Genomic DNA, 9,013 nt, shown 5'->3' on the forward strand with positions numbered 1-9,013 from the left:
CAGGTTGGTGATGGACAGGGAGGCCTGGTGTGCTGTGATTCATGGGGTCGCAAAGAGTCAGACACGACTGAGCGACTGAACTGAACTGAGCTGTATTTTAGATGCCAGACTCAATATACCAACAGAACACTTAGCTTATAGCTAGTATCCTATCTCTGGTATTATAAGAAAACAAATGTACTTTAAGTTAAAAATAACAAACACCCTTTTGTTTGAGCTGCAGGTGGTTGTTATTGCAGCTTTAATGGATAAGTCTATCCACAGAACCTGGAGGGGAAAAAATAAGTCAAACACAGAGACCAGTTTGCAAAAACCACTCAGGAGTAACCACATAGGACAGAAGTTCCTCCAGGGAAGCTGGCAAAGGAGACAGGTCTGTGTTATGGTTTTGAGAAAACACCCAAGTAGGAAATCAATGTAGCCCCATCAAGTGACTCTTGTAAGGAAGGTATAATTCGGGCCGAGGCAGAAAAGAAGGAGAGATGACCTCAACGGAGGCAGGTTACCTTTATTCAGGCAAGGAGGGGTGACAGTTGGCCTAACGACCAGGCTGAGCACGAGAGGGATCAGGGAGGCTTCATATTTAAAGGGAGGTTTGTGGAAGCGATAAGGGAAATGTTACGCGGTTTGGGTAAGATGGCATTTGTAATTGAACAGGGGGTGGGAGGTTTTGGGCAGGGGGTGATAAATCCCCTGGATAGGGGGTGATAAGTCCCAGGCAGATGTAGGGGTGGGGGGTTTCTGGGCAGGGGGTGATTAGTCTCAGTAGATGCAACAGGTCCGGAGCATCAGGGTGGGACTTAAAGTTCGGTTTTGTTTTCTCCAAAGTTAGATGATTCAGCAAGGGCCTTTGAGACCGTTGTTTTCTTTTCTGGGCCCAAAGACTCCTTCATTCTAGACCCTGAAATCACAAAAAATTGGGGGAAAGGGCGCCATATCTCTCTGGCTACTTCCGCTGGTTAGGGGCGATGGTTTTGGGTCTGGAACAGAGGATCGTCCTAGGGCCCAGGGTCTCCTTTTCCTGAGGTTGGAGGTGCCAGGCTCTCAAGAAGAATGGTCTTGACCTGGTCTCCAGAGATGGCCTGAATCCGTTCTTGGAGAAACCTTTGAAAGAGATTGAAGAGACAGGGTCCAAGTAAGAGGAATAAAATGATAAGTACCAGTGGTCCCAAGAAAGGGAGCAACCAAGGGAGGGCCTGTTGGAACAGGTTTTGGGGAGTGTAAAGGTTTTGTAACTCATTCCTGTGGCATTCGATCTGTCTCTAAGTTCTTTGACTCTGCCCTGGACTATGCCCGTTTCATTAACAAAATAGCAGCAGTCCTCTCCTAGGAAAAGGCAGGCCCCTCCCTTTTCCACGGTGAGAAGGTCTAGGGCTTGCTTATTTTGTAGGACCACAGAAGCTAATGAGCTAATTTGTCTTTGGACTGAAACGAAGGACTCCACTACCTGCTCCATATCCTCATTAAGTTCTTGGGACAGCTTGTAGTAGAAATGGGCCAAGGTTGAGATGCCCCCAATCCCGGTGCCTAGGGCCGCTGCTATGCCGGTCCCAATCAGGAGAGGGGCTATGGCAGCTTGTTTTTCTTCTGTGAAAAAGTTCCCCTTGGGGGTGAAAGGTTGTTGTTGAATCACACGAAGACACCAGGATTCTTGGCCCCCAGAGAAGAATTCAATCCGGGGCCAGAGATCAGGCTTGATCGCTCAGAGCTTTTGTGTAATAAAGTTTTATTAAGGTATAAAGGAGATAGAGAAAGCTTCTGACATAGGCATCAGAAGGGGGCAGAAAGAGTACCCCCTTGCTAGTGTTAGCAATGAAGTTATATACTCTCCAATGAATCCAAAGAATGTCTGGAGGTTGTAAAGACCTCACCAGACCTACTCCCATAATTTACATTTGAAGATAACAGAATTAGCCAGAAGGTTTAATCCAGAGACTGTCCTCAGGCAGGATACATTATTGTTATATAATCCTAAGGAATGTAGAGAAGGAAAAAAAGTTTGTCCTTTCTTCCTCCTTGAGAATTCCAGACCCCTCTCTCCTTGGGGACCCTAGACTCCTTATCAACCTGCCTAGGAAATGACTCTCTCAGGGGTAGACTATTTGTTCTATCTCTTCTTCTTTAAGAAATGTTAGACCCGGGGTCAGGAAGACCAAAATGCAAGGTCCAGAGGGGTCAAGGGGGAGACATGATTATGCATAGGTCCCGCAGAGAATGAAGATTCCTGAGTTGGTGCAATTATTTGTGTTGTTCCAGAGAACCCAAGTGGAACAGAAGGAGGGAGCGGAGTTTGTAAGACCAGTGTAGTTGGGACTAGAGTAGTTGATACACGTTAGGTTGGAGGAAGCTGAGAGTAGGACATTGTCAGAGACTGGCCCAATGAGTCATGTAGTTTTTTGTTGGGAAGGGGAGGTATAGTTGCCCTATGACAGCCAGGTTGAGGGTAAGGGAATTGCCATGTGTGGTGAGGGAGACTGATATGCATATCCAACACTGGGATGTATGTTGTGTGCACTGAATTGGAAAGAAGAATTGAAGAGAAGAGTTGAGAAGGCGGATAAGGTGTTGGTTGCCAAAGGGAGGTTTTAGGAGAGGCCGTAATTGGGAAAGGAGGTCTAGGCATTTAGAAGGCTCAGGGCTTACCTGTAACCAGGAAATTATGTTCTTTATGACTTGTTTCTTTTCCTGATTTTTAGTACCCCGCCCCAGTCTGAGTACCCTCAGTGGGTAATGGGATAGCAACATATGTTTCTTCCATTTGGCTTATGGCAGGTGCTCACGAAACTCCCTCTCTTTTGTACTTTACCAGTGAATAGGGATTTGGACTCCCCCTGCCCGCCGCCTGCCCCAAGGTTCATGATGCATGGTCTTGGAGCCGTATTATAACATGAGGAATGAACACAGGAATAAATGTCTGAGCAGGGGCAGGGAGTAGCCAGAATGCAGGGGAGTGCAACAAGGATAAGGAACAGGGGAGTCATGGGTCTGTTAGTTAGGCAGTGCCGAGGAAATAGCACCCTAGGAGTAGAACACAGCTACCAATGTAGGTGATACCGACAAAGAGATGAAGGATAGGTGACCAGTCCTGAGGGGAGACAGTTACTAGGCCTATAGCAAGGACTAAGATTAAGAGTATATTTAGAGAGATGGGGAGAGCCCAGTCAGGGCGAGGGGCAGAAGGCCCCAAGTTGGTGGTTGCTTGAATATGAGGAGGAACAGTGTTCATAAGGATGAAGAATGACATAGAGAATGAAAATAAAGAAATCAATTTCATCTGGAGTCAGGTTGTAGAAGGTTCCCTGAAGCCATAGTTGAGACACCAGCGTGGTCAGTTCTCCGAAGGAGGTTCCTGTTGTGGCGCTGGTCCAGAGGTCTTATAGTAGTTGGATCAGGAGCAGTCGTAGGTTGAAGAGAGTCCAGGTCATTCAGTGTCCTCTTGGATGGTTGACGGGGGTTGTCACTGGGTGACTTTTAAGGAGGTAGGTCCTGTGAGGGAGACCTGATAGGTGTCAGTTAAGGAGGGCAGCGCAGAATCGGAGGTGACCCGTTTTAGGCGAGAGAGGTGTACCCAGGAGGTGACCTTCTCAGGTTTAGCTGTAGTCGGGGTAAGAAGGATGATTTTGAATGGTCCCTGCCACTTTGGGGTTAGGTCAGCCTGGGGATTATCAGCCAGATAGAGCATGTTCCCAGTTTGTAAATGGGGACAAGTCCCTCCCCCCCCAAGGGGGACTTGAGGGTCAGAGGCAGGCTAGTTGTGGTTGACGTATTTCCAGAGGAAATTGCGGAGTTCCACCAGCAGAGGGGAGTGTAGGAAGCTTGGTATGGGAGGAGGTTCGGGGGGAGTCCAGGAGGGAGTGCGGGCCTTCTGTACATCACCTCAAAGGGGCTCAGCTCCAGAGGCTTTCTGGGCAAAGTCTGTACTCTGAGGAGAACAATCAGCAAAAGTTTAGTCCAATCCAGATGTACCTCGAGGGATAGTTTGGTAAGAGTTTGTTTGATTGTTCTATTCATCCTTTCTACCTTTCCTGAGGTCCGGGGATGATATGGAATGTGAAATTTCCAGGGTATCTGTAAGAATTGGACAAATTATTGGGTGACCTTGGAAGTATATTCCAGGGCATTATCAGACTTTAAGTATGAAGGTAAGCCAAACCTGGAGATAATTTCTGTGAGGAGGATTTGGGCCACGGTGTGGGCTCTTTTGTTTGTAGTGGGAAATGCTTCTACTTATCCTGAAAAAGTGTCCACAAGGACCAGGAGGTATCTGCCCTGGTCTATCTGCCAATCCTGTGCTGGGAAGCTGCCTCGCATTTGATGGGTTGGAAAGGATGTAGGTTTAAGGTTGGAATTGGGATTAGTACAGTGACATGTCTGACAGGAGCGGGTAAGGTTATCTAAATATTGTTGGTCAGCAGTGGATATGGGGAAAGTGGTTACCGAGGAACTGTTGGAGTGTCTTGGATGAGGGATGAAAAAGTGAGTGTAGATAAAAGTGGATTTCTCTGGTGGTGGGAGGGTCAGATGGAGTCAGGGCTAAGATGACAGGCGACTGGAGAGAGGGATGGGACAGAGCTATCTCCTTTGCCTTCTGGTCTGCAGCATTGTTGTAGGCTGATATGAGACTTCCCTTTTGATGTCCCCTACAGTGGAGGATGGCGGCTTTGTTTGGTAAGAGTGCTGCCTCTAGAAGTTTGTGGATCAGGTCTGAATTAATAATGGGGGATCCCTTTTGGGTTAGGAAACCTCTTTCTCTCCATATTAGGATGTTTGAGTGAAGTATGTTATAAGCATATTTGGAGTCTGTGTGGATGTTAACCCTTAGATTTTTAGCCAGAGTCAAAGCTCTGGAGAAAGCTATCAGTTTGCCTGTTGGGAGGTGGTGTAAGATAGCAGAGGTCAAGCTTCAATTGTCTGGGTCCCGTGACTGTGACAAAGGTCCCCCTGGATGATGGCATATCCTGCCTCGAAGGGTGGGGATTCTTGAGAGCTGCCGTCAAATGAACCAGTGTGGGTTGTCTGGGCCTAGGATGGGCTGATCTGTTAAATGTTGGAAGGGGTTTTGGGTAAGATCTACTTTAGGCTGTGGCTATTTAGGAGAGGGTCTGTTGTAGGGGACGAGGGTAATAAGCTGGAGGGGTTAAGGGGAGAGCAGGGGGAGAATGAGAGCTGAGGGTCAAGGAGAAAAGCATGTAGAACCTGTACCCTGGAAGTGGGAAGAGAGAGGAAAGTCCGAAGTGATAGTAAGTCTTGGAAGGTGAGTGGAGAACAGACTGTTAAAGGGGCTTCCTAGAGAGTTCATTTGCTTCAGGTATGAGGGCTGCGATAGCAGCCATGGCCTGTATGCAGGGAGGCCACCCCTTGGTCACCATGTCAAGCTGTTTTGACAGATAGGCTATGGGAGCCCAGGTGTCTCTGGCCTGCTGACATAGAAGTCCCAGGGCGTGTCCTTGGTTGGAATGGTCAAAGAGAAAGGATGGTCAGGTGTGATCTGGCAGGTGGAGAGTTGGCACTCGGAGGAGGCTCTGGGTGAGCTGGCGAATAGGATTGGCCAGCGAGGAGGGGTTAAAGAGGGGCTCATCCAGACATCCTTTAGTTGCCTCATAGAGCGGCTTTGCAACGAGGGAGAAGTTAAGGATCCAGATACGGGAAAAGTTTAGGAGGCCGAGGATAGACAGGAATTCCCTTTTCATTTTTGGAAGTGGACAGTTAATCAGGGCCTGGATTCTATCTGGGGGAATAGTTCTCTGTTGGTGGGATATGGAGAGCCCCAGGTAGGTGACGTTTGTCCGTACTTCTTAGGCCTTGGATCGGGACACCTGATAACTCCAGGATTCCAAGGCCCCAAGGAGTTTGGCAGTATGTTGGAGGCAGAGTTTTCAGGCTGGGCTACAAAGGAGGAGGTCATCTACATATTGGAGGAGATGACTCAGGACTAGGTTGAGGGTTTGTAGGTCCTTTTGTAAAGCCTTTCCAAAAAAGTGGGGGCTGTCTCTGAACCCCTGGGGGACAACTGTCCATGTTAGTTGTTGGGAAGCGTGAGTCCCAGGGTCTTGCCAGGTGAAAGTGAAAGGGGTTGGGGGAGGGGGTGGAGGGAGATGCTGAAAAAGGCATCTTTGAGATCTAATACCATGAAGTGGGTTGCAGTCACGGGTATGGCAGACAGAAGGGTGTAAGGGTTAGGGACTACTGGGAAGGTCGGCATGACGACCTCATTGATTTTTTCGAAGATCCTGGACCAGTCTCCAAGAGTTTGGTGCCTTCCTTACTGCCAGAATAGGGGTGTTGTGTGGCGAATGGGTAGGAATTAAGATAGAGTCTTGAAGAAGACAGTCTATGATAGGCTTAAGTCCCTTGTGGGCCTCCGGGGTGAGAGAGTACTGTTGTTGGGTGATTATAGTCTAGGGGTCTTTTAAGGTAATGTGGACTGGGGGATGATGTTTGGCTATGGATGGGTGATTAGTGTCCCAGACTTCGAAGTCTAAGGTGGGGGTAGATCCAAGGGAAGGTCAGGGGTGAGGGATAGGGACCGTCCAGGTGCCATCTGCATGCAGAATATAGAGACTATATTGAGGGGGGATATGGTAATAAAGACCCCCCAGTTTGGATAACAAATCTCTCCCTAAGAGTGCTATTGGGCACTGAGGCATTATGAGGAATGAGTGTATGAGGGTTGATTTTCCAAATTGACAGAGTAATGGAGAGCTGATTTTTGGCCTTAGGGGAACTCCAGAGATCCCCTTGATTGTGAGTTCTGAGTCTTGAGTTGGGCCAAAGTAGGAAGTTAAGAGACAGAAAGCGGCTCCAGTGTCTACTATAAAGGAGATCTTTTTCCCGGCCACTATCCTGTCCACCCTAAGTTCTGAGCTCATGTCTGGGACATGGGCCGGGCGGCTGGAACCTGGGCCCCGTCATTGGAACAACTCTTGTAGGGCTGGACTGGGGTTCTGGGGAGAAGTGGAGATCTCCCCCGGTGTGCCAGGGTGTCCCTGTAGACACTCCACTCTCCAGGTCTGGGAGGTGGGGAACTCCCCAGGGGTGCCAGGGCGTCCCTGGAGACAGTCCATCTTCCAGTGTCCCCTCTGGCCACAGGTCGGGCATGCTTTTGTAGGGGGCCGTGGGTTTGGGCAAGTTTTGCCCAGTGTCCTGACTGGTTGCATCGGAAGCAGGGTCTGGCGGGGGAGGGTCTTAAGCCCTGGTCTGGGACTAGGGCGGAGGCTGATCTCTTCCCTTAGTTGCTGCTGCCAAAAAGGCATATTTCACTTTTCTCTCACAGTCTTTTTCTCTCTTAGCCTCCTTCTCTCTATTATTGAACACCTTGAAGGCCACTTCTAGAAGGTCTCTTTGGGGGGTCTCAGGGCCCTTCTCTAGTTGTTGAAGCTTGCATCTAATGTCAGGGGCGGACTGGCTGATGAAGACAAAGGTAGAGTAACCCAGCAGGGGTGGTGATATCTAGGTTGGTATACTTCTGTACTGCCTCTGTGAGGACTGCCAAGAACAAGGCTGGATTTTTGTCTGCCCCTTGGGTGATTTCCCTGACTTTATCATAATTGACATGGATATGAGTATTTTTCTGCATTCCTTCTAGAAGGCAGGTAATCATGTGATTGAGTCTCCTGATACTTGGGTCACCGGGCTGGTACATCCAGTGGGGACCTAATTGAGGCACCGCCTTATCAACAACTGGGCTATCCCAGTCTTGGTTATGCAAGTGATGGGCATGGGCTTTCGCCGCTTGCCAAATATGGTCTTTTTCATCTGGGGTGAGAGATGGCATGTAGGATATAATATAAGTCACTCCATGTGAGCTTATAGGCCTGGGAGAGTCTCAGGAATTCTTTTCTGTATCTGGTAGGATTTTCAGAAAATGATCCTAACTTTTCTCCTGTCTGGCTCATGTCTGAGAATGAAAATGGCACATGGACTCAGGTGGGGCCCTCTGGTCCTGCCACCTCTCTCAGGGGAAATATGTGTTGAGTATGTGACCGTGTGGTGGGAGAAGGGGGGACCGTGGGGAAGGGGAGAGGGGGGAGGGAGAGTCGGGGAGATGGGGTAGCGGTCGAGGAGGAGTCAGGAGAGGTTTCAGAGTCAGTAGGTGTGTTGCATGAGTGGGGAGGAGAGGGTTGGCAGGGTGGTGGGTAGGGAGTCGAACTCTGGGGATGCAGAAGGTCGAGATGGGCGGTTAGTTGAAGAAGAGCCCTTTTGCTTGGGAGGCAAGGTGCATAGAAGGACCTCATGGTGGAGCAGGCCTTGCATAGGGGGGGCCTGCTCCGAAGGGCCCAAAACGCTTGGGCATAGGGGACCTCCGACACCACTTGCCATTCTGTTTAAGGAAGTCGGTGAGATTTTGAAGAACGTTAAAGTCAAAGGCGCCGAATTCAGGCCAGCGGTCTTGATTGTCTAATTGGTATTGAGGCCAGATCTGTATACATAGTTGTTTTAAGCGGTTACCTTTGAGTTCAGTGAGTAAGAGCGATTTGAAATTTTCGAGAACACAGGTTAGAGGAGAATCTTTTGGGACACATTGGCCAGACCCCATAATTGAAAGGCAAGCAGAGGCTCCTATTGGGAGCTCGAGTCGTCACCCGTAGTCGCAATAGGAGTTATGAGAAGAGAGCTCTGTGTCGAGGTGGAGTGTCCCCCACCGTCACCTACAGAGTGGCCTTAGGCTGGGGGTCCCCAGGACCCGGAAAGGACTGGGTTCTAGAGCGCCTCTAGAACACCGTCCGGATCTTACCTTAATCTAGGGGCTGGCTTGAGTGGAGTGTTGCATGTAGAGCGGTCGAATGGCAAGAGTTCCCTGTTCCAGAGGTCGTCAGAGAGAGAGAGAAAGGGGACAGTGCCGGAGGCCTGGGGGTATGCAAAGCACCAATAAAACCTTAGGACAAGGCTTGCACCGCTCACGAAGGCACTAGGTATCCTCGAGGGGAACTTATGAGCCCTGGCAGAAAGTGAGCTCAGTGGGTGTTCCTGTTTCCAGACTCCAGGAAAAGGGAAAACGATGAGAGGCAGTGAA

The sequence above is a fragment of the Bison bison genome, unplaced genomic scaffold (genome assembly GCF_000754665.1).
Source record: "Bison bison bison isolate TAMUID 2011002044 unplaced genomic scaffold, Bison_UMD1.0 scf7180017863325, whole genome shotgun sequence".
NCBI lineage: Eukaryota > Metazoa > Chordata > Mammalia > Artiodactyla > Bovidae > Bison > Bison bison.